Below are 26,990 nucleotides of genomic sequence, written 5' to 3' on the forward strand. Positions count from 1 at the left end.
TGCCTGAGTCGGCACTAGAATAGCCAGAAGGCATCAGGGTCAGCCCTGCCCCACCCCACCCCACCCCGTATCCAGTTTGCAGCTCCTTTAAAATCACGGTCCCCGAAGAATCTTCATGGGGCTGGTAGTCCCTACTCGCGTTCACTGAGGACAGGACGCCTGGCCTCCCTGCACTCTCCTATTAGGAACGCCTTGGCACACAAGCCCACAGTGATTAGGAAACCTCACCGGCGAGAGACTGGCAGCACCAATGAGAGACTGGCTGGGACGGAATACGACGGCCTGAAAAGTGGGCTGCCCCTGTGGGTGGGAGAAGCACCAATACCAGCGCAGCTTCCTGGAAGCCGGGGAATTGGTTAGAAGGCAGAAGAGGCTCGACTGAAAAGGGGAACGCTGATCAATTTGTTTGTTCTTGTCATTGCTGTATGAACAGGCCGGAGAGTCGAACGAGTGGGAGGAGAATGAGGAATCATTCCATTGGGCTTATTGAGGAGCCAGCAACCGGGAGAACGAGAGCACACGTTTACGCCCGTTCCTCATCAATTCTGATTACTTGATCTCATGCTTCCCGCGAGGAAGTTTCATAACTTAAAGTTCCTTTATTCAGGTTAACAGCAAGACGTGTCCTACTTGATATCTTTACAGTAACACAACTGTTATTAGCAGCTAGAATAACAGCACAGTGTTGGAAGGCTCCTTCGGGGCAGTGTTGGCACAGTGGTGGATTAAGGTGTGGGACATCTTGGTTGCTGAAAAAGTTACCGCATTGAACAATGCTCTGCCTAGATACCTGGATGTTTGCTTCCCATTTGTTGACTATTACCAGAACATTCCCTCTTTAACTTTTTTACACCATCTCTACTTTCAAACTGTTCCCTGTTGTGATGCCATTTTGCTGTTTTTACAGGGTTATGCATTAGCAGTTTCGGACCTGGGTGGCAGGATTGCTTGTGGGTCTCGAATGTTGTGAATCATGTCTGTCACATTTCAATGTCTATGTCTGGCATCCTTGTTTTGAAAAAAACAATGCTTTGGTTTAACTCCAAGATGGCACCATCATGACCTCTGCAGACTTCCTTTTTAGCCACAAGGCTGCCTTGCTGCCTATTGAACCAGTGATTGGCCTGCCCCCCTGGTAGAAGCACTATTTGATTGTTAGAAGTGCCTCCTATTTAAATTACATTTACTTCTCAATAAAATCACTCACTACCTCCATTAAATGTGAGCACTTCCTTTTATTAATATGTTTGGATTCAATCCATCACATGCAGGAATTCCTGGATGTAATTTACCTACACGGTTTGATTCACTGTCTTGCTGGAGGCTATCTGAAGTTCATTGTAAAGAATGCCAAGGGAGGTTCTGTGAACTCTAGAGTTCATGACTTTGTTCACGGGTGTGGATGTTTTTGTAAAAAAAATATATATTTTTTTCCAACGTAATTGTGCACAATTCCTGACTATGCAACTACACAAAGTTTCAATTTTTTTCAGACTATGCCGACCACTATTTTCTGCTTGCACCATTCATTTATAGGATCACATTTTGCTCCAGTTCTCACTGTAGATAAAAATCATTGCACACAAATACACGTGCGCGAAGTTCACAAAAATTCAATTGTTTAGGGAAACACCCCCATTTGCAAGTTTTTCACTGGTTGAAATTCATATAACCGGGAACTCTGCATAAGCATATTTCCTGGGGTTGATTGTTGCAGAAACCCATACACCATTTTTGCATCAGATTTGCACAATTCCATCTCCTTTAAAAAAAAAAAAAAAAAAGAAATTATTATAATTCATCCAAAAAAAACTATTTCTAATAAATGCAGTCTGTAATTTGCTGTTTTTCAGTATGGAAACATATGATGATCACACACCAAAGCAAAGGATGCATTTGGATTCTTGCAGTCACAAGGATCTAGTGAAACATCTTTCTCAGACAAGTCGCGAGAGAACAGGAAGTGGCAGTCCAACTGCCTGCAGGGGATGGGTTGCTCTTCTTTATCGCGTGTGGTGGGTCAGAAGAAGGACATGGACACTTTCCAGACATGATTCAGACACCTTATATTAAAATGAAGGATAAGGCCTCATTTTCCCTGTCTCTATGGGTGGTCCTTGCTTAACTATGGTGCACGTCTCTGTCGTGAATGTCAAAAGAAATGGTCCACTGTCCCAGAACTAGCCTAATCTGGCCCTACCACTATGAAAACTAACCTATATTCGGAGAATGACTCCCTTCTCCTTGAATGCACTATAAGGTGATTTATCAGTTTGAAATATTCAAAGGAGTCTCCTGTGATTTCTTGGATCAGTCTCTGTAACTCTTTAATTGCGCTCTGGATTTATCCCTTCTCCTTGGGATCCCCTTTTCAGGTTATTTTACAAGCTGTAAGCTCCTGTTATTTTCAGCGTTTCCTGGGAAGATACTATTCAAATAGCTTTTTCTTCTGGGCAAAGTGTAGCTCGACTTACTTTGTTCTGCTTGATTCTTTATTTGGTTCAATTGCCTAATTCCTCTCGTCTGGTTCAGAATATTCAGCCTTTTGAAATTCTCTTCCTCTTGTGCAAAATATCAAATGACTCTTTCCCCCTTCTCCCAGGGTATTGTTCTCTCGTTCTATTCTCTTAATGTTATTTCTTTTCCTTATATCCCATTCATTTAAGTTCATCTTCAAGGATATGTTTGTCTCATGACTTCTGCTAAGATGAATTGTTCACCCCATATAATGATTCCTGTTCGTCCTCCCGTGATCACTCTTCTCCCCGGTACCTTTATATAACGAGGGTGAACTTCCTCAGGAGCCTTGTTCTTCCGCAACCTTCTCTCGAGTGACTGAGCGTGTCTGCCTTTCCTTTGTCAGTGTGTTTTTCTGTCTGGTATCTCTTCTCTTTACAGTATCCTGGTCTTCCGATAAGGAGCCAAACACCCTGTGGTTCTCTGTGAGCGATGGCATCAGCAATTGTTCTTGGACCAACGGTTTAACACAGGCCTTCCGCGGTCTTGCTACCACCTTCCTTAGGACTCCTGCCCTGTTGATCTCTCGTGCTGTGACTCTGGCGTATCAGCTTGCAGTCTTTGGCAAGTTCGAAAAATACTCAGGCTTCCTTGCTTGAGCCACTTCCGCCTCCATTATGAGTTAAAAGGACATGTTCTTTTTCCTATAAGATACTGGCATCTCTGAGGAGTTACCTCATCCCAGTGTTGAATTTTAGAAACCTCAGACATTGGAGAGGCTGCCGTGCATGCCATAGTGTTTACGGCTCCTGGGAAATCCTCATGGGAACGGGAGCCTTTGCCCCCTAAAAGGGAGTCTCTTCTGGTGAGGTCCCACTTGCCTCAACGTCTTTGGGGAGAAGGGCCAAATTCCCACAATTCTGTCGCACATGCTATTTTTGACTTGGAGGTAGTTTTGTTTGTGAGTAATTGTTAGGCGGAAACCTGTGCAGTTCCCTCTGGGACCATTGCAAAGGATTTAGGACTACAGGTGTTTGGCAGTAAACCCACTTGGTAGCAGTCTGTACCACACAGATTCACTTGGTAGCTGTGGCTGAGCAGTCAGACTTCCCTCAAGAAGAGTTAAGCAGTATGTGGAGTATACAAGATAGGGCAATTCTTCACAGTAAGACAAGCAACCACGCAACAAGGCTTCAGTGTAAAGATATAAAGGTATTTATTTATAACGGCACATCTATAGAAAATACTTTGGCACTATCATGGCAAACACTTCAATTACAATTACTCTACGAAGAGAACAGATCAATCCACCTAACAATAGTTCGACAAGTCTAGGTTCTACCAGCATCACTTATTTGCAGACAGAGGTGTATGCCTCAACCTAGATGGCACTCTAATATTAGTTAGGACGGGAGAGAAAAATAAGTAGGTTACGAAATCAACACAGTTCAATACTTCACGGGAAAAAATGCAAGGCAAGAAAGCAAGAACCACAATAGATCATAAAGTTCAGAGGCCAGGCCCACTCGGAGAGAGGCAAGGCGATATGTCCCAAAAAGTCTCTAGTAGAAATGCGTTCGAGTCTTTGTAGCAAATTGTTATCAGCAGATTGAACCAGTTCAGAACAATACGTGCGAAAGCGTGGAGGCGACCCAACGGAAAGGAGAGGATTAAGACACCTCACTCTATCCGGCAACAAGGGAAGCCAGGCGGACACAGTACCTTGATTGAGGAGAGACGGCTCCGGCGGTGGCAGTTGTTCCTGGTGGTGGATGCACGTCCGGTCTTTGCCAAGAGAAGAGGGGATCTCGTCGTCGAAGGAAAGTTGAAGATCGTTGCACCACCAGGGAAGAGACCAGCCGCGGAGTGCTCCGTCACAAGGCACCACCTTTTGGTCACGGTACAAGGGTAGTGGCTATCCGGTTGCCGAGGTGCTCTGCACGGGCAATTCGACCACTGCGTCCTGAGGCGAAGAAAAAGCAAAGGGGACTGGTTGTTCCCACCAGTCAGGGGAAGAGACTCTCCGGCAGAGAGATCTCCTCTGTCGTCGGGAAGTGGTGAGTCGGTTCTGCAGGGCTCCACCGGAGGTGTCGTCGTTGCAGGTCGGCTCAGCTTTACCCTCGTCGGATTCTTGGGTCCTGTGGCGACTTCTGAAGATCCAGTCCCAAAAGCCCTGCTTTTATGCAGAAAACCCCCATTCATTCAGCCTAGCTGTCAATCAACACACGCTAAGTGGTGAGCGGGGAGGCTCACCACTTGGGCCAATCACACCAGAGTGCGACCGGAGTTGGCAAGGCAACTCGGTCCAGGCTGCCTAAATCCCCTCCCACACCCCTGTGGTAACCCAGACAGAATGGCACCACTTTGGAGGGTCTCTGTACAGAGCCCGCCAAAAGTGGAACAAAGGGCTCGACCTTTGGTTTAGGAGTCACAGAGACGAACACAGACGCCATTTTAAAAACCGAGTTCTGGCAGAAAATACCATCCGATAGACTTATTTAAGATAAGTAGACCTGTGGTATGTTAGAGATTAACGAGAAACGGTATCAATCTCTAACAATGGGAAGAATCCCATAGGGTTATATTCGGGGTCAAATATAACAAGTAGTTTCCACTGCCACCAGCCAAAACTCGACGAGGGGGAACGGGACAGTGCCCCCTCGAATAACAGACCTAGGAGTAATCGAATTACCCCTACTAGTACGTCCACAATAGGATGGTTGGTACTAGTTCTGTTAGTAAATTTAGGTCTAGTAAAGCCAATGGTGACTTTACATGCCCGGGGAGAGAGTAGTCAGTCCCCGGGTATGGAGCCTATGATGGAGGTCCGCTAGGACGCCCCAGTGTTACGGCACGTAGGGTGCGGTGTAACACACATAGAAAAACATATGAGACCCTATGGAGTAAAAGACCCCATAGCCCATCGAACACATTGACATTCAAAGGAATTACACACATTCATGTCCAAGAGTGGGAGAAAGAGTCTCACTCTTGGCAGGATGGAAAAAAACAAACTCCAGAAATCCAGCAAAGCTGCTGGGGGACTCACTAGGTTAGGAAATTCAGCCTAAACAGAGAATTCTCCCTAACTGTAATAATTTGTGCAGATATTGTTTTGCAGGAGTATTTCTCCCCACCCACGTTCTTCGTTCAATGGGCATAAAATAGCAAAACCTCATTTTCTGTGAGGTAAAAAAAGCACCATTTATTGGGCAAATAATCACATATGCATACTTTAAAGCCAACACATCTTTGTATGCATGTAACAGTACATGCACATATATTTATGAAGTTTTGTGCACGTTTTGTGAAGTTTGTTCTGCAACTTCTCACAGCCGTACCTTTTAGCCAATTAAAGTGAAGATGCCTGGGCATGCTCAACTGTATGCCACAATAAACACACTCAGTAGCCAAGTTTACAGGCAGTTTGCAGGCAGACATAAAACGACTTCAATCACATCCCTCTGAGCTCCGCCCTGTATCTGAGGTCAGTACGAGAAGCAACCCACTTGCATCCTTGCAATGTGAGTGAGTGTCAGGTTGGAGCCAAGCACAGGCTGCTGGGGTCATGATTATTCGTGATGCCATTATACATCAAATAAACGTCAAATTCAATGAGCAACTATTTATCAGTTGTTCCCGAGTGAACCTCGGGGCACTGGAAGTGGCTGCCATGAATTCCCCGTCTTCTTGCAATAATAAATCGCTATGGGTTTAAATGCAAAACTCGCCAGTGATCAATGCATTAAACTACATTTTTATTTCAGCCTGGCGTGTTCTGGGATGCGAAATCTGTATTGTGATGACTAAAACCTGCTTCAAAACGCGAAATCTTAATGTGTTTGCACGTGTCTGCTCAAATGATAAATTTAACATGAGGCTCTGAAATGCCATCTGTGCGATGGAAAGTTTACAAATGCTCTCTAAACTCGATTTTTAAGGCCCACCATTTGCTTGACTTATTTTCTTCAGGTGGCCATTTTTCATAGCGTGCAGGCAGCCGGGTGTTGTGTGCATCATGCGCAATTACCTGGGTGATGTTGTGGTGAACCGGAGAATGGCAAGGACTTGAGCCAGTTCTAGCTCACAATGGAGATCACTGTCTGGATCAAACAACCGCGTGTCAAAGAATGACTGCCCTGCAAATGAGGCGGCACCACTTGTTTTTTTTCATATATCTTGCACCACTTGACTGGCTGATCAAGGTGTGTATAGTCCGATATCTCGAAGGAAAAGTAGGTCCATTAAAAAAGGCTGATGAAATCGGTTTTACCTGAAATATACACGCCCACGCGCACGTGTGGCTCACTTTTGCCAGATGTGCTGATTTTGGTGACCTCTTTTATGTCAATTGTTTCAAGGGGTTGGTAGTAGGGTGGAAAGGCTGGTGTTGTACCACCCACTCCATATCCCACTTCTGTGCTGGACTGTGCGAGGTTGTCATCGTGGAAGGGGAGACGGACAACATATTCAAAGTTGAACAATCTTTTATTAAAAAAAATGTCAAGATGGAGTTTTGCCTAACTAGCCCTATTCTAAGGTGGTATTTCCCTACCTAAAATAAACTAAGGAACGTTGGTGTCTTTAAGGTCAACGTAAAAGTTTGTCTGTGTTTAAATCCTATACTTGCCCTCACATCTAATACAATAATACAAAAAATGTGTAAGGACATGAACCATAACTTGAATGGTGTTACGAACATAAAGGCCTGAGCTACTTCCATCTGTAGCTTATTCATCAGTGTTCTCTCCCAAATGTTAATACGTTCACCACAAAGTTCCGTTTCACCTTGCTTTGAATATGACATGAAATGCAGTTATATAAAGGTCAGGATACCCTTCCCCAAGTTCAACACAGTTCCAAGATAAAACAGTTTCAGGAACCCAAAGCTTAGGGTCTCTTCCTCAATCTTAATGTTAAGCTTGGGGAAGCTGTTGGTTGTCTTCATGACCATCAGTCTGGCTTCTGAGCAGCCAGAGGCACGGAAACTGCTCTCCTTAACACCCGTGAAGATCTGCTCTCTGACCTTGACTTTAGCTCTCCCTCTGTTCTCATTCTCCTCGACCGATCCTCTGCTTTTGACACGGTAAACCACAACATTCTGACCACTCGTCTCCACGATACCCTGGCCATCACAGATCAGGCTCTGGCTTGGCTGTACTCTTTCCTCTTTGACTGACCTTCCCAGGTTCAACTTGGGTCTTTCCTCTCCACCACCTCACTCTCCACATGTGGTGTTACCCAGGGCTCTATTCTCTTCCCCCGGCCTTTCAATGTCTACCTGGCCCCGTTGGGCCCTCTTGATCTCAACCTTTTCCTGTAACTGCTATGCAGATGACAAGAGTCTCCCCTCGGCCTCCTCATCCTCCTTGCTCATCCCTGACTGTCTATCTGCTATTCAGGCATGGTGCGCCTCTAATAATCTCTGCCTTAATGGGTTCCATGTAATAATGTCGCCACAAAAATCTCGCCATGCAGAAATATCGCCGAAAAATGCCCGTTTTTTTGTGGCAACATTATTGCATGGAACATGCGTGGGACACCCCCGCAACTCCCAAACTTTTTTTTTTTTTTGCCCCAGTCCCCATATATATGGTCACCCATATAATATCGCCGCAACCTTTTCCCAGCGACATTATTTACGGCGACCATATATATGGGGATAATATTACCTGATACCCCTTAATGCCAGTAAGACTGAGATCCTTCTCATTGGGACTCCCGCTTCCCCCTACCCCTCTCTCTGTGGCCGGCCTCCCTGGGTCCCCTGCCCTTTCCCTCTTGTGAGGCAAAAAAATTGGGGCCATCCTCGACTATACTTATCATGGACCTTGCAAGATAGGCCAATTTCCAGCTGTACCTACTTAGCAATATTCTCCCTTTTTTCACCTACCCCCAGAAGCTCTCTGTCTCCAGAGTCCTGGTTCTCTCTAGGCTGGACTACTGCAACAGCTTTTTTCCTAACTCCTCCCTTCTCCCTCTACAACTCATCCAGAACAGGACTGCTAGATTTATCCTTGGCCTCAAGCCCAGGGACCATATCTCTCTGGTCCTGAAATCCCTCTACTGGCTCCCGGTGGCTGCAAGGATCAAGTTCAAGACCCTCTACATCACCCACAAGGCTTTATGGGGCCAGGGCCTTCTCTATCTCCAACTCTCTTCCTAAGTACCCTACTACAGCCCTCTGATCTCTGTGGGTGAGTCACTTCTCCAAGTAGAGATTGGGGATAGATCTCTCACCTTTGCAAGTGCCTCTGTCTGCTACAGCCTCCCTGCCTCTCTCTGCCTTGAGCTGGATCTCCTTCAGTTCCAGAAGCTCCTCAGGACCTTCCTTTTCTTTCCCTCTTTCCCTCTTTCTCTCTATCCCTCTTTCCTTCTCCTTCCTCCTGCACTGTTCTGCTGACTGGCTGCTTGGTGTTTCCCTCCGATTCTTACAGGACACCAGCCCCAGTCCCCCTGCACTGCTGCCTGGCCTACCGTGCACTACACGGGTGTGATTTCCCCTTGGAGTCCCAGCCTTCCTTGCAATTAACTTGGGGCCTTGCTGCTCTGGGTGTCATTCTCCCTGTACCCTCTCCCCTGCGCACTTGCATAACCTAAATTATACTGAGCCTAGTAAGATTGTTTGTTTGTCTTGTCCTCGCTCGTTACCCCTCCCCTGCCTGGTTGCGCCTCAAATCACTTGTGTATTGGCGCATTATACATAAAATATCAATCAATATTAAAAGAAAGTATCTTGAAGCTTTAGTCTTTAACCTGAACTTCTTGCATAACTCGGGGTTCCCTTTCCCAAGTCTGAGGTTCATCAATAGTTGTTTTCCTGCTTTCACTTCAGCAAGCTTCCTTGATGACATACAGAAGAACTTCTGTATCAGTTTAAGACCACACAGCCCACCCATTACAGGTCACGCAACCAGGAACTAGTTCAAGATTGGATTCAACAGTTTCGTAAAGTGCATTTGCACAACTTTACCACCTTTTTGTTTCTTTACTTCACTTTTTTATAGATGCTGCTTTCATACAGTTAAATATCTCTTTACTTCTGTATTCCAATAAAGGCCAGCTTACTTTTTTCACTCAAAGCACTATTCAATAATGGTGGCTTTTATTCAGTCTGGTATTAAGTTCCTTCCACTTATTTCATTCAGTTAGATAGTCATTAAAAGCAATGTAGTTGGTTTCATTCCATACATAATTTTCACTTTCACTCGTTTCATTCAGTTTGGTATTCAATAAAAGTAACGTAGTTTGCTTCATTCAATTGACTGTTACTGCTTGTTCAGTCTCCTTTGAGCACTTACCCGGTATCGGGGGCTCCTTTTCTCTTCTTTTGTCTTCTGACAAAATACGCAGGCGCGTACTTCGCACTTTGTCTGTTTTGCGGAGCTTCACTTTCGCTTTCCTGCAGCATCTGCTGCTCGCCTGCTGTTTCGCCAGACTGCGAGCTACCCATGGCATACTGGCATCTCATCTTCTCTTTCCGCACAGCTTCCACTCTGGTCCTTCTACTCATTGATGAGCCACCTTTTATGCACCTTTGATTGTCTAACAGGTTGCAGGTGCGAGTTAAAGGTTTGACTTGCCTGATTTGCCTGACTATAATTAAGCAAATCAACGGGACATGCCAGACGTTCAGGTGTCTTCTTTGTCCCAGTACTTGAATATGCAATGGAGGTAATCTTCACAGCTCCTAGTTGTTTCTTCCTCGTTTCAGTATTGTTATATACGTTAAGAGGGGAATGAAATTGAACTTCATAATGACTTAAGATCAAGTTGACTATCCTGCGGATAGAGGGGATACTGAGATGTATTCCCATGTATGTTATCCCTATCCTTTCTCTTTCTTTAACATATCTAGTGTGATACAGATTCCTACCTTTCTCAAACTATGGAACCTGATGCACAGTATCTCAGAGCCATTTCTGATATTGGGGTATCTTCCTGAAAGGAAGATGGGATACTGTGTCTCAGCTATGGGCATCCTACTTCCAATCCCTGAGGACCCTCTATCCAGGTGATCCTCCCTCGCATGGCCACCCTACCCCCTCCAGGCCAAGATCCAAAAGCAATGGCCTTTCCCTCACCACCTGCATAGAAGATCCCAGGGGAGTAGATGTGACAATGCCCCTAGGTTTGTCACAACTGAGCGAGGGAGGCACTTGCCTCTCAAACGCCATATGATTTTTTTTATTTTATTTTATTATTTTTTTTTTCCCTTGTCCACACTTACCCCGCAAGAATATGCTCACTCATCTCCTCTTGATGATTTTCCCCGTCCCAGCCTCACCCTGTGTTCTCCATCAGTGTGATGAAATTATTACTCCTGCCTGTAGTCCCGCAGGGCAGTAATCGTTTCTAAACTCCTGATCAGCCACACACTACTACTAGAACAGCAGTCCTCTCACTCATGAAGGTGAATCCTGCACACCAGGAAGGTACACCTCCTTCACCAAGGTAGCATGGGCCTGGGGCAATCTATACTCTTTGAGAGGATGTAAGCCAGCATGGAAGCATTCCAAACCGCAATAGCGGTTTGTAACAAAAAAAGGTCCAATGAAAGTTCTACAAAAGTAAGATTTTATTTTATAGTAAAAGGACAAGCTATTGAAAACACTCATCCTACCCCTGTAATGAGATGCACAGAGAATGCAGACCTTGGGAGAAAAAGAGGTATTGAAAAACCGTGGATCTGCAGGAAAGTCTTGTGGAAATCCAAGTTCAAGAATATCTCTTTAAGGCATACATTGAGGTCTTCAATTTCACTAGGGTCCAGCGATCAAAGCTGGGGTGGAGAACCACAGGTATATATATATATACCTTCATGAATTATTTCAGACTCTGAAGCACAATAAGCTAAGCTTCGGTGTGCTTTCTGGTGTGTCAAGTCTGCTTTGAGTTGGTGAGCTGGTTGAGCGGTATTCATCACAAGCGATGCAGTTTTAAAAGCGACTTGAAAGTTTAACACAATCTGGTTGTGCGGAAAGCGTAGATTCAGCTTTAGCTGGCTCAACTTGGTCAGCAAAGAGGTTTGAAGAAGTGTGGAACCGTCAGTGGGGTTCTAGTTGGTGTAGTTTAAGTTGCTCAAAGTTGACAGTGTCAAAAGGAGCAGCTTGTTAAATGCCACTTGCCATGGCTCAAAGTAGCTCAAAATCGTAGAGGTACCCTAAGCAATAAGGGAGAGGATATACACCCTCTTCTGAGGTCCCGGAGATGATACTTGGACTGTTCCCCCAGATGATGCTCCAATGGAGTTTTAAAACTATTCAATTAAGGGGGAGTAGGAACCTCTCCCCTTTATAGCCACTTATGTCATAGCAGATTTGTCCATTCGAAGCCTTCTGTAAGGGGCCAAACCTCACTGTTGCAACAACTGTTATTCCTTATGAAATCCATGCCTTATCTGCAGGAAGTTGGGAACGGGTAATCGGAAGGAAGTGGCAAATCCAAGATGCCTGGCCTAATTCCGCTGTCTACCGGTCCTTTCTCCACTACACTGCCTCTCCAACCTCGCTCTGCCCGAGATCTGTAACTATTTCCCTGGTGAGACTTCCCCATTGTATTGCAGGGTCCACTTTGAAGCTTCCAGCTCCGACCCCACCCCTGGAAGAAGCATGGCCTGCTCACCTGGAAGAGGTGTGCAAGCTTTCAGCAAAGAACACCCTTGGCAATTCCCCACCATATGTTGTGTGTGGGTCCAGTCCAGGCACAATGCACACATGGCTCTCAGCTAAAAGCTCAGTGGAAACCAAGTGAAAATCATCGCTTTGTTTTTGGCCATTTCTTTGGCAATTATGTCGTTCCTCATCTGCCAATTATATCAGACCCAATATAGCTGTATATTTAGCCAAGACTCTACCAACAGACAAATGAAGTTGCGCAGTTAATGGTATTTTGAATATGGCTGCCAGTAAGTTTAAAGGCAGCGCCTGACCAGGGTCAGACTGGGCCATAGAATTGTCTCGGGCAAGTGTCCCACAGTTGCAAAGAGCTATTCATTCCTTTTGTGACACTGTTTCCGTAGTACCCAAGGGGGAGTTTTTTGATAAAATGTGATTCAATTTGCGCATTTAAAAAAAGGTTTATTCAGCAACACTGGTCAAAACTATTGGGCGAATGGGGGAAATAGCTCATCAAACTGGCGCACATTGGCTAAAAAAGTGGCCCACACCAGCATTTTGTGTTTTTGTTCGGCCATGGGCCGATTGCCCTATAGCTGCAACTGGCTGTTGAAATGGATTGCTGTTTTAGGAAGGCACGTGTTTCTCTGCTGTTGCCATGTGCCAAATCACATTGCAGCTGCTGTCTGTAATGGGGCCCAGCAAAGTACATAGATGGGGAACTATACTTTTCAACATGGATCGAGTGAGGCCTGTTTAGCAGAGCCGGCTTTCTGAGAGGGAAAAACCGCCATCAATTTGCATATCAAAAATCAAGGAAACCTCAGGATTGCACACCTTCACAATGGTATTCTGTCACAAGTATAAGTAAAGAAAGAAAGACCCAGCCTCCTATCCGCCATTCTGTGGGAATGTTTAAAAAAAATGTTTTAACAAATATATTGGTTGTGGCACTCCAACGTACTGAGTTGTGTGACATTCTTGGTGGGAATGGGTAAATATTTTCTTTTTGCCTCTTTTGAATGTATTTTTGTTCCTAGTCCATTTTCTTTTCCTCTTAGTTTTATGTAACTCCATCTTCTCTATATGTCATTTTGTGTGTGACCTTGTAAATCCCCCCCCATCTTTTTTATAATTAGTAATTAGTCAGTTTCCAACAATTCAGAGAGAGAGAGAGAGAGATTTACATTTACAGTACAATTTATAGCCAGTTTTGCAAAGTACTGTAACTTGTTCTTCAAGGAATGCTATTTCTGCCATTACTCCCTATCCATCATTCCCCCACTAAACTTACATGTATGGAGGTTCTGTAATATCGGCCTGTGAACGGCAAGCACTTAGGGAGAGCCATAACCTCCTTGCCACATATTAGTATTGTCAAGGCTCGTATTTGTATTTGGTTGCGAGTCTGTCATTTCTAGCCATACATAATGTGTGGATGACCTCCATGTTGAGCACTGCAAATTATTTATCGCTTATTCAGTTCATTTCAAATTACCAGTAGCATCTCTTGAGTCTAGAGTAGCCTATACCTACCTTGCTTCAAGGCTTGTAGATGGGCATAGTTTTACCGAACCCCTTTAATAGATTTTGACATTGGCCATGGAGCATTCAGGAGCGAACCCATATTTTCGAAATGCTAGCATCGTTATGGAATTTTGATTTTTGGTTGGGTTGTATACACTTCTAACCTCAGTGTTGGACTCTGACACTATCCCATGTCTTTCAGTCCAGGTACACTTCATTTTATCTGCAAAAATTGGGATAATGCATAGCAATCCCTACAATGTTGTTACCGGCATATAGCGACCTCCAACACATGACTACACATGCTAACATTGGGGATTAACCAACATTTCGTTTTTAATAAAGGTAGAATTACCTGAGATGAGTTATTAAAAAAAAAAAACTCACCCCAACTGGAGAGTGATGTCATGCATGCGCAGCAATAATAGTGGTGCATCAAGGCACAACTACTAAAATCTGTGAGCATGGTTTTATTTTCTCACTCCATTAATATAAACAAAAACGTCTCTCCTTAAATTGGCCTGCTGTATCGTAGTAATTACTTGCCACTAGAGCTGGGCGAGCCCGGCAGGGCACCGGCCGGCCCGAGCCCCACCTAGGGTTCTAGCCTGACCCCCACATCCTCCTCTAGGGCCAGTGTCTGCCTAAAACAGGGGCCGGCCACGAGCCCCACCAGTTGCTCGTCCACCGCTTCCATTTAAAAACATTAACTGACTGCCAGCATATAGAGCAGAGCAGTGCCAGCGTGGGGGTGCGGCTGCAGAAGGTCGCCTCGCCTCCAGTAGCTCAGTGTCTTGTAATTAAGTTTACATGACAGTGAGCTGGAGGCAAGGTCTGGCCCAGCGCCTTTCATGAATCACGCAGGGCGCAGTGCTGAAGCACAGTTTAAAGAACAGCAGGAGGTTCAGTTCTGTTGTCAGGCTGATACTTATCAGCCAAACAGAACGGAGCCCTCAGCTGTTCTCAGGGTCGGACTGGGCCATAAAATTGTCTCGGGCACCAATGGCCTTTTGTGGCACTGTTTGAATAGTACCAGTGGGGATTTATTTTGATAAAACGTGATGCAAATTGTGCATTTTAAAGAATATTTATTCTGCAACACTGATCGAAACTAGTAGCTGCAGAGTGAATTAACTCATCAAACTGACCCCAATTGGGAAAACAAATTTAGCCCACTTTCACCAAAAAATGGGCCCACACCACCATGTTGTGTTTTTGGTTCGGTCATGTGTCTATGGCCCTATAGGCAAGTCTGAGCATGGCTGCTCTGCATTTGTTCTGGGGGCGCACACCTTTGAAGCTGGCAGACCTGGGCCCGGCACTGGAGCAGAGTCACAGATCAACAGAGAGGGGGTCCATAATGGGGGAAACCTTCTGTTAATTACATGTAAATCAAGATGTTTGTTTCACTGTGTTTCAAAAAAAGAAAATATTTAAATTACAAAAGAGAAATTATTAAACTTGTCCTTCCCTGCAGCTAAAAATAATAGTCAGGTTTTTAACACAAAAATAGTGCCTTGTAATTCTGTGGTTTAATAAGACTCTCTGGCATTATGATCTAATGAAAAATCAGCCTGCAGCAGTTTACTTCCTGTGTTCATGTGAGGATCTCTCATCTGAAGGGAGATGGTTTGGAGAAAGAGTTTTGTGCAGCCATTCCCCAGGCTCGGCCCGTGGTGGGCTCCTAGAGCCAGGCCTGACCCCCAAGCTCGACCCTACCCATGACATCTCTGGCTCCCCCCACCTCTACTTGTTGCTGCCACATTAAAGTTTGCGGCAAACTGAAACTGGCCCTGCGCTGGAATGCTCTGCCTTTCAATTCGGTGTACGTTTATTGTCCTTTTTTCCTTCAGGAAACTGGGAACCATGAACAAGAAACGAGAGGCTCAGTTACGAGAAACTCTGCAGTAATGACCAACATTGACAGCTCTGTAATGGTCGCCCTCCTCGGGTGTCATCAAAGGCTAGCACCTGCAGCCAGAGGCATTGCCCATCCTAGGCCTCCAAGGCTGGAACAGAGAATATTCTATGCTATCATGGGAATTACGTGCTTTACAACGGAAATACACACGGGGTGGGGCAATCTCGAATGGGCCTCGGATCTGAAAGGTATTCCTGCAGGTGACCCTAGAGCTCCACGCATTCCAGGTCTGGAAGCAAAGACCAATCGTGGATGAGCACCAAATCATTCCCTCTAGTGTTGCGAGAGAGAGTGAAGGGATTGAATCATAGTACATACTTTCCAGCGCATCCTGGGTGATTGGTCAACCTCTGAGCTTTGTCTCTTTGCCTGGCAGCGCCGTGTCAGTGTCCCTCCTGTTTTCACAAAGTAGCCCCTTCATTTATCTGCCTACCTCCCTGAGACTCTACCCTGACTCCTTTGGTCCGCCATCACCACCCCACCGCCCCCACTCCTCCATCCTCTGGCTAACCTCTCCCATCCTGTCACTTTACTCGTTCTTTGGATCACCTGCAAACTGCATCTAATGGTGATGCAGGCCACTCGTCTCTTCTATGCTGCTGGCTCCTTCCCATGCTCTCGATCGCTCCAGCCCGCTCTTCCCCTGCCCCTCCTCCCCCAATGAGTTATTGGCGGCTTTCAGCTATACATCGATTGTTTAAATTCTATTAAAGTGTTTTTTTTTCTCCCCATGGATACTAATTAATGTAAACCTAAGGTGCAAAATGTGTACTCTCCACTAGCCAGTGATCGTTGACTCTTGGCGTCGTTGAGCAAATAATTGTGTGCTATGTGCATGTAGAGAATGGAGGTGGTAAGTGAATACCTATATGGAGCGAGATAACTTGGACACAACCGATCCAATGATACAGATACTTCTTACTTCACCAACTCTTCACTATCTGTCTGCAGTGATTTAACCAATGATGGATATCATGTTATTTAGGAACCATCTGAAATTGTTCACATATTTGTTATAATCCCATGATTGTCCATTTTGCGCATAAGGGCAAAATATGTCAGATGTCTGTGGTTGGCAGGATTGACGACAACCATACAATACTTTCTTTTAGAATAAATGACTCATGGGTCACACATTCTTTCCCAATAATTTCCCACTTGGTTATTTAGCATGTGAGTTTTTTTTGTTGTTTTTAACATGAAAGTTATTGACATGGTTACAATGGTATCCTTTCTAATCTCTTCTCATAAGCGCATGTGATTTTTTTTTTTTTTCTTTTTTTTTTTTCTTTCATGTTTGATGCACACCATGTTTTTTTGACTGGCTTGCCCTGCTCATCTCTCCAATGCAGGGCTGTGTAAAGTTGCCATGGGTCATTTACTGGTGGCAAAGTATTGACATTGATGTGGTGCATTATTGCCGTGGTGGCTTTTCGTAGAATGGTCTACAATCCTGTTTGTTTTTGTTCTATAATATTCTTAATTATTTTGTTTAATTTGATCATCCTTGAACCTTTCCTTTTTGTCTCTCAAAATTCATGATTGTACTTATGTTCTGCTTTTATGTGTCGCTAGATTTGTTCATTAGTGATTATAAAAATGCTATTGAAAATCTATAATCAAACGGTTACCAAGCCACCACAGACTGAATTTACTGCTAGTGATGGATTGGCTGCTGTGTGACGAGCCTAGCCTACATATTGTCTCTCGCTTTTGTTGGTTCTTTGCTCGCAGATAACATTTGCAGGTGCATAATATTTCAAGGATAGCCAATTTATTTTCTAGATTTCTATTGGTGAAATAATTGACGCAGGCTCCAGTTCCTTAGTCCCATATGCGTTTGGTATTTTTATGGTGTTACTGCTTGGATATTTACCATACACAGCAGGTTACACAAGAATAACCTCCCTGACATGAGTAGTTACATCCTGTGTGGGTATAGGTTGGTAATCCGTGACCAGGTTTTGCATTGGTGATAACCAGGGGTACGCCATTGGTCTATTTGGATGGCAGAATGGGCTCTTTGGATCAAGCCACTGCGAGAGTGTTCATTGTGTCTGTATCGGTGACGACTGCATCCTTGGATGGTCACTCCCTGCAGATTACTGCAGAGTGGATGGGTCCTACTAGTATGGGTCTACTGCAAAGAGTATTTTCTATGTATCTGTATTACAGGGTCCTTTGCTCATCCGCATTTAAGCGTTCCAGCAGGTTTTCATTTCCTTTCCTAAGTGAGCATCTGGACAATGTCCTTTTTATGTGGAGATCATGGAGGATGGAGCTTCTTATAAACCTTGTTTTCTGCAAGGCCATAGCTTTGGTAATCCCTTTAATCTATATTGAAAGAGCTGTCTTGGAGTACATTTTCATCCGGTTAGACTAAAATCAGCGACACTAGTGTCTGATGTTCGGAGTTGGTGTGTGAATGTACACACAACTTGAAGACACTATCAATGAAAGTACTTGCTCATTCCTGCACCAGGATGTGGTAGGATTACACTCTACACTACACATGCCATTTTAAAAAATTGACTTTTGACCTCTCGCCCTGCAGCTTTTGTGACTTTTTAAAATGTATTTATTTGTACTTCTCTTGATGATCTTGTGGGACAATCGGCAGGGTTTGCGATGGATTAATGCAGTAAGAGTTAGAAGCCACCAGGGGTGTTGCTTTTATTGCGCTCAATGCGCATGGAGACTAATGGTTGGCCGGGCTAGTACATCAGAATGCCGAACAAGTGTGGGAGCATCAGGTGGGTTCACGAAGGACTAAGACGGCATTGAAAGGCACCGAAGGTGACCCGGTTTCTGATGCTGCTCGGTATGCAAAGTTTGTGGTGCTGGTTCAGCTGAGCCGAAAACTGCAATGGTAGCAATTGGCGAGCACTGAAAAAAATTAGCTGTGGTGCACTCGCTCGTGAATTTTCTCCAAAGCGTTGAGCTAGGAAATCTTTGTGAAATAAAGAGATCTATAATTTAAAAAAAAAGTGATTTGAGGTGGGGGAGGGCTTTTCTCAGAGACCCACAAATATTGATTTTGGCTTGTTGCACCCACCTGACATTAAATGCCAAGCAGGCAATGTTTGAAATGCACCTCATTGCTTCTTAAAGTGGGGGGGAAAAAAATGTACTCGCAACTGTGGGTTTGCAACACCTGAAAATTCAGTGGTCAAAACGTTATGATATGATATGGCATTTATAACGCGCCTTGGTAATGTTCCAGTTGGTGTTGGACTTGGGAGTATGCTATGCGGTCAAGGGTTTTTGAAGAAGAAAGGAACGGAGGTGATGGGTCGGTGGTTGGTTGGTGGGTGGGTAGGGAGGGACGTTTATTTTATTTTTTTGAGTGGGGTGACCATGCAGTTTTAAGGCAGGACGGAACATTGCTGGAGTGGAATGCATTGACAAAGGTGGCTAGGGCTGGAGCAAGGGTGGCAGCACAGTGTTTAACTGTGTGGGCTGGGCAAACATTGCCTCCGCAGTTGGAAGGTATGAGGTGTTGAATTGTGGTGACAATATCTTCTGAGGAGAGGGCTGTGAGGTAGAATTTGGGAGGGGGTGAGTGTGGGAGAAGGAGGGGGGTGGCTGTTGTGGAATGGGGACAGGGGAGGGTTTGGAAAGGAGAGATTGTTACTTTGAAAGGATTCTGTCTTGCAGTATGGTAATTTTGTTTGAGAATGCAGCTTGCCTGGTGGCACTCCAGGCATTGTCGACAAGTATAGGGATGGGGCTGGTTGTTCCAGTTCTTTGAGTATGGCGAATAGCTCCTGGGAGCTAGAGCTGGCTTCCACAATTCTAGTGTTTAGGAATTTGGCTTTGGTTGAGATAAGTGTGTTAAGTTTGGGCTGCATCAGAATTACTCTAAATTGAGTGGTGTGGGGTCTTTTCTCCAGATGTGCTCTTGAGCACGCATTAGACACCATAAAACACACAGCTGGTCTGTGAGCCAGGTGTTGGATTTCTTGCCTGGTTTTGGTGTTGTGGGTTTGAGAGGAGCGTGCTGGTTGATGATCTGTGTGAGAGGTGTGGTGCTCATAGAGGCTAGGGCTAGAGGGTCGTGAAGGGGGGCTATGTTCTTGTATAAGTGTGACTCCAGTGTGGGGGTGAGGCATGTTCCTGAGAGTCTGTGTGTTGCAAGAGAGGGTGGGGGGGTTTAGCGACTGGTTTATTAGGACTTTGGACGTGGGCGAGACAGGTTGATGACCGAGTGGTCTGACCATGGCACCAGCATTATGGTGATGGAGAGGGTGGTGTTTAGGGAGAGGACCCATTCTAATGTGCATCCTTTTTATTTGTTGAGACCGGAGGTATTGTGGCGCTAGTTGTTACAAAGTAATTGGTACATTACAAGCCACATTGTACAGGCATTGTATCATCTGGTGGTTTACCTGTCATAAGTTGGGTGAAGTTACATTCAGTGAGTGCGTTTGGAAGGTCTTTGCAATCAGCGATGTCATTGTAGCCAAGGTTGAAATCCGCTAGTACTAGGAATTTGGTGGAAGGTTTGATGAATGGAGAAAGGAGGAGGAAGTGTCAAGATCTGGGTAGTTGGAGTGATTAGGCTGGCTGTAAGTGGTGAGGAAGTTTATGGTGGTTTGTGGGTTGAATAAGAGCTTGGCGAGGAGGAGTTCATAGCCTGGTTGGGGAGGTAGGGTTATTTCCCAGAAGCCAAGTGAGGTTTTGCTGATAAGGGCAACACAGCCTCCTGCTTTGTCTATTCTATCTATTCTGAGGATGGAGTAGTTGGTGGGAAGGGCTAGTGCAAGGGAGAGACCTGCTGCACTGTGTAGCCAGGTTTCTGATAGTGTAAGAAGTCCAGGTGGTGTTCTTCGATGAGATTGTGGATGTCAGGACCGTGGGCACAAAGGAAATGAGAATTGAGCAGGGCTTCTTGAAGGGGGGTGGGGATCCCGACGCATTGCAACCAAACCTATGACCCGATGCCTCAAATTCTCATCCAGCCTTTCTCTACTCGCCCCAAGATTCAACCGCAAGTGTGCAGGAGGCTCAAGCGTCTGCGTTACAGCACCTTCCCTTTAGAACTCTCTCCCCAACCACATCATCTCGAGATTCAAAAAACTGTTAGAGACTTTACTTTTCAACAAATATGCATAACATATGTCTTTCACCTAAACGCATATGTTGCTTCCGCTGTTCACCTTCTGCTCATACAATTCCTGTACAAGCGCTGTGATGCCTCTGGTCCGGGGCGCTATACAAATGAATAGCCCTTCGCTGCCTGCCCACTGCTGTGTGCGCTGGCTCCTTGTGACACTTCAAGTCCAGATGCCTTAAACTTGAAAGAGTATCTTGCACAAAATGTTGGTTCAGAGAAAGTGAGTGAAGGGGTACATAATGGGTCTCATTTTGAGTGTGGTGCTCTTAAGACCGGGAAAGGAGGGGGTGCAATCAAATGTGCAAAGGTCCGTTCTTTTAAGGCAACATTTCGTAAGGATGCACTTGCTGCTGCTAAATCCACATGCTCGCCTCTAAAACGCAGTACAAGAGAAAAATGCATTAAAATAAAACTGCTGTTAAGTAAAAATTAAAGTTTAAGTCTGGTTTAGCAGGACCTTCTTGCCCCCACTGAAATGGATAAAGATTTTAGAGTCTGGCTTTTTTAAATTATAATTTTCTTACTAAAAACAAAATAAGTAACAGCACTGTATTCGGTACCCCGAGCGAAGGTTACTTGACTTGAGAGCTATGCATTGTCTCACAGCACTCTTTGTTATTTGCAATAATTAACATCACAAAGTGCATGAGCACTCAAGTTCCCCTCAATGCTCCATGTATAACACAGTGCTTCCTCTAATGCCTAAAGTACTTCAGTAGGAAGAAGCTGTCCTCTCGTTGTTCATACCTCATATATAACATTGCATAAAGCACCATTCGGAACCTGTTCCAAATGTTCAATTCCATATATGCCCTTGCTCATTATCCACAATGTGACGCCCAGGGCCAATCTATTGTTTAATTGCACTTATTTTTATTTTGCATTTATTTCTCCGATGCACAACTCTTTACACACTTCCTACACCCGGAGGTTACTTCCTTCACAAGGGCAGTAATGGCATTTATACATTACTAGTAATACTTTGCAGATTCAGAGTTTGCAGAAAGGAAAGGTTAAAGGAAAGAAAAAGGTTAAACGAGTTCTCCGGGCATGTGAGTATACTTAAATCTTCCAATGAAGTCTAGACGAGCCTTTCCCAGCGATAACAGTCAAAAAACAAGTTACCACCTATGAGGGACAGAAATATCAGTCCATGGATTTGAAGGGTCTGCAGGGAGCCAGGACAGCCAAAGTCAATTGGAGCACAGTCTATGGAGCTGAGGCACTTCTTATATAATAAATGTCTTGCACAAAGTTCGAGAGTTTTGTAGAAATCGCTTAAGCTGTTTCACTTGTAAAAAGCAGAGTTGGAATCAACTCCAACAAAAGTAGCCAATGCAAGTTTCAACTGAGAAGAGCACAGCTAAAGACACCGAGGTAAGTACTGAAGGTCTAAACAGTACCTCTGGTTTGAATAAGAGTGGTCCAGCTAGATTTTGTCCTGTTGCAGCGATGTAGATCCTGGGTTGCTGAGCCTCAGTCGTGGGGACAAGAGGGAGGACGTCTGGAGTACTCCTGCAGAAGCAATTTGCAGGCCGTTAGCACCTTCAGGCTCTTTTCGGATCTGCAGCACTTCGCGGTTTCAGAGTAAACGGCACCACTGCAAATCTGATACCGGTTGGGCTTCCTTCACTCCCTGATTCCTGTACTCTGATGAGGGGACTCTAGCTCTGGTCGTCCTGCTTCTCGAGGGTCTTTAGGAGACTCCTGGAGCGTCTGGCCGGATTTCAGACGTTTCACTCGAATACGGATTTCTTGACCTCTGGCACTCGGTTCATGCAGCAGCTAAGTAGTACAGCCAGTCTGGGAAGGTGCTTCAGTGTAGTTGGTCTCGGGGTTAGTTGATCCAACTAACACAAAGGAAGACGTCTTCCTTTCTGGAGCTTCTCTTGTCAATCAGAACAGCAGCAGGGCTTCACCAGGTAATTCAAAGGTCCGGGAGGATGCAGCAAGCTTCGTTCAGTTTCTTAATCGGCTGTTTCTCCCAGTGGTTGACTGTAACTCTAGTCACAAAACCCTTGCCTTTTAAGCAGGTTAGTCCCATTCATGCACAGCGTAGGCTGTCACTCAAACAGCAGGTTGGCTTTCCTAAAAAGACAGCCAGTCAGCCAATCGGGACTGGTTGCAGGACAGGGGAGTTTCGAGAACCTCCCTCCCATCCTGCCTTTCCAGACAAACTGAAGCCTGCCAAAGGCAAAACGAACAAAGGGCTCAAATCTGCCTCGACGCACAGAGTGAAAGGCCTCGAAGACCGGGGCAATTATTACAGAAATGGTCACTCCTGGGTGTTGGACAAGGGGCTACTAGGTAACCCCCAGCACTCCACATAAGATGGGGATGTGCTGGCCCTACAAAGAGAAAAGGTAAGTAAAGCCAATTTCACTTTACTATTCTTCGAAACTGTAGTTCACACAGGAAAAGGTATTTAAACCTTTTGAGAAATCTAAAGGATTTCTGTGACACTGCACTGAAGGTGCTGTGTCACCATACAAAAGGTAGGTACATATGGAGTTTGTCAGACTGCAAAAACAGAGGAAACACCTAATCCAAATCAGGTCAAAACACATGAGAGAGTGAGAAAAAGGTCTGTCGCTCCAGGGTTAAAATTAAGTCCTAAAGTCCAGCAAAAGTACTAGGGGGGGGGGGGGTGTCTGAGATTGAAGGAAATTGGCACAGAAATGAGATTTCTCCCCAACACTTCAGGAATTTTAAAACCGGTGGTGGGAGCCTGCTCTTTGGCTCTATCTCTGCCTTCAATACAAGTGCCGGTGATCTGGTGGAGGCAAGGACACAGAGTTCGAAGTGAGCTGGAGCTATTGGTAGTGGAGTACCACTTCTTTAACAGTTCCTCTACTTTGAATAAGCATTATCACAATTCTGGAACTGGTCTTTTTGAAGTTAATGCATACCTCCCTGCAGCGGTTGCAGCCAAGCTAAAAATCTATTTCACTGTACATGCGCAGCCTAGAGGACTCTTATCTGACTTCATCTCAGGTGTCAAATGCTGGAGGGAGTTCTGCAACACTAAAGAATTATCTCTTACAATGCCCAATCTCCTGTTTTTTGGAAAACTTATCAAGTTGTCATCTCCAGTTAAATTCTGAGATGGTAGTTAGATGGTAAGTTCATAAAGGTCCAGACGATCTCCAGAGGATTTAATTTTAACACTAGGCGGCCGTGTGTAATTTGCCCCTTCAGGTCATTGAAGTGTGCAGTTCTAGTAGGAGCTCAGTGGCTGAGAACACTGCAATGCACTCCATGTGGGGTACTTCAGGACCACTGACTATTCATCCCTCTGGATCTGTCATTCAAGAGGAGATAGTTTTTCAGTCTCAGGATTTAGGCTTTAACAAATTCTATTCATGACGGCACACACTCTTTAGTGGCAGGCCGCTGTTCAAGCAGCTGCTGTTCAGCAAGGTGTCGCGTATGGGTTCCAGCAGAGCTAAAATCAGTGGGTTGAGGCGTTTATTTCACAAAGACATTTTCTAAATGTAACAAATGAGCGAAATGAATGAGAAATAATGGTGGACCACTTTCATCTGCCTGTTCCACCCACGTGGCTGGCCCATGGACAACCCCTTGCAACATGTTTTGCACCTTGATCCCACTGCCTACCCCACCCCTGGCTGAGGCCAGTTCCACTACCTTTCTTTATTTGCCACATTTCTACCACTGAAAGGACGATGTGCGACCCAGAAGTGTCACCTGTGCCTGCCTGGCTGCGAGTCTTCTTTCCCGCAATTTCCAGTCACTAGATGGGGTCCAGCAGTCTGCATCGGGCAACCACATAGTCTGGAGGGAGACCACACCACCTAAGAATGGTCACTATCCTTTCACAGCGCACCTTGTGTGCTAACTACCTTACATCGTTTGGGTGTAAGTGCCCCATCTGGCTTATATGCACAGGACAGGTGTGTGCACTCAGGCATACAGATGGGCCTTTCTAAATGCCTGTGTTACCGCCACAAAAAGGTTAATGTCTCGGGTGGCTGCTATATATGGGGGGTATTCCCACTCTGGAATCGCAGTAGTCCTACCCAACTACTTTCAGAATACATTTGTTGAAAATGCCCATGTTTTCGAATCCTGTGCCAACATAAAATTTGTATGCACACCGGTCCAAAGGGAAATTGTATCTGAATTGCATGTTTTTCTCTCGATAATTAACATGTTTAGCCATTCATTTATTCTATTTGTACATGAATCCCTTTTAAATATTGGCAAGCTTTTCTAAGTGCAAAAGAACTATTTTATTTGCAAGCTCTGTGCAAACATTGTTCTTTATTAAAACACAAATACAGGAACACAAACTGCTTCGAGAGTCTCAGGTTTGGAGATTTTCACGGTCGTTTCAGCGATGGCGCACAAAGCCATAGACCATTGTTTTGTGATAAATTGATGGAAGCCTGACATGGAGCACCGGTTTATTTATTTCATTCGAGTGTACATGTTCATATTAACAATGTATTTATCACACAGATAATGTATATTTGGAAATAAAATATATCTATTTAAATATCTCTTTATATAAAAGGGGGCGTGGCTTTGGTGTCCCAACCAATGAGGAGGGTCAGAAAACTGCTTTACCATATGGTAAAGCCCCAACTCTGAGCCTCCTCGAAGTAGGAGGCCACCATCTTCCTCCGCCGGATAATTCTGTTAAGTGCTCCCCTGCGCACTTGTATCCCCCACACACCTTTTTTCACATATTTAGCTCTCACCCCCACCCCACTTACTTGCACGGCTGTGCCTCACCTGAGCTGGAAAGTTTCCCCGACGTGCAAATAGCCACCATGGAAAGGAAGAAGGGACTACGGGTAGTTGTTCCCTTCTCTCCGATCCATGTTGGCCATCTCATTTTGTAGTTTTTAAGTTGTGAAACGTTGTTTCTCAACGTAAACACAATTTTTAGAGATTAACGTGCTAGGGTTATAATGGCAATGTTGGCCTCGCACAGGTACTATTAAAGCCCTCGCTTAGCTCGGGCATCTAGATGGCCTGGGGCATTACCTGGCTTAGTAATGCCCTCCTCAAACACCCTGCTCGGGTAATATTGCTTTAAGGCATCGCTAAAAACTATGAAAACTAAAAGCAAGTGGGAAGTATTTTGACACAATTTCTGTGATGCATGGGAATGTTGGTCTTGACCAAATGGATTTTTGTGAAAACTGCAACATTATGACGAATTGCCTTATTTTGTGTGTTGTCCAGTTGCCAATGTGTGTGACCTATATACAAAAAGGACTGGGAGCCCCTCTACCAAAAAACCTGCTCTATGGGTAGGTTCCCACTTGGTGGATCTACAACCAGGCTTTGTTTCACTGCACCTTTCACAGAGAAGAAATACCCATTGCATTTCTGTCTGGTCCCACCCTCCTGGACAATCGAACACTGAAATGCCTGGCAATTCTCCTGTGAACAAGTGTACCAACAGCCTCCTCAGTGAGGTGAAACTGTGCCTCGCTAAGCACAGTGAGCAAGAGACTCGCATCTGGATTACCCTGGGTAACTTGAGGTTAAACCTCAGGTCTCTAAACATTTATACAAAAAGGTCAGGGAGACCCTTCAGCAAGAACGAACTGTCAGAATCTGTTCTATGGGTCGATTCCCACTAGGGAGGGTCTACAACCAGGTTTTAGCTCGCTGCACCTTTCACAGAGGAGAAATATCCCAGACCCTTTTTGTATAGAAAAATCAGAGTTTCAGAATCGGTGTTTAAAAAAAACAGACCTTTTTGTTTTGCTCTGTAGCAGTTCTTATTGCCATGAGCCCCACCGTTGGGATTTTCTGCCTGCTACTGAACGGCCGCTCACTCCAGCATGCTACTGGGGACCTTTTAGTAAGGAGGCGCCTGATGCCTGCTTTGGAGAAACCCTTTAGTGCACAGAAATGGATTCACTCGTGTAACTCAAAGCTCCCCCAATCGTTGTGTAGGTGCGCCATTTCGGTTTTATTTTAGTGTTGAAGAAAAGTGAGGCATATTTTGGTGCTCCCCTAAACTTTAACATCAGTAGTTCTTAGGATAATGGGTTCGAAGGTTTAAAAAAATAAAAAACATTTTTTTTTTTTTTAAGTATAATGGGTTCAAAGCATTTGGTGTTCCTGAATCTACCCTCCCCCTTACGAGGCAATCCTTAGTCATAATAGATTAATTTCTGAATAACCTTGCGCGGATATTGCTCCTGGCGAAATGCTGCTACATGTTAATCTTAATTTTGTTGAACTACTCAAATTGGGGAAATGATGCCCAAGACCATTTATTTACTATTTTAATGGGCAGAAGAGGGAGGGAGCTGTAAGGTTCTGGAGCCATTGAACGCCTCCCAAAAATTCTTTATTTGTAGTTTGT

The 26,990-nt window shown here is 44.8% G+C and overlaps 1 protein-coding gene across 4 annotated transcripts in view; it reads left to right on the plus strand.

Moving 5' to 3' along the window:
* Window positions 1-26,990, plus strand: part of EMP2 (epithelial membrane protein 2) — a 182,339-nt gene that overhangs the window by 20,485 nt on the left and 134,864 nt on the right. The gene's annotated exons all lie outside the window — the stretch shown is intronic.

This window comes from Ambystoma mexicanum, chromosome 2q (genome assembly GCF_040938575.1).
Source record: "Ambystoma mexicanum isolate Mex_15411 chromosome 2q, UKY_AmexF1_1, whole genome shotgun sequence".
Taxonomy (NCBI): Eukaryota; Metazoa; Chordata; class Amphibia; order Caudata; family Ambystomatidae; genus Ambystoma; species Ambystoma mexicanum.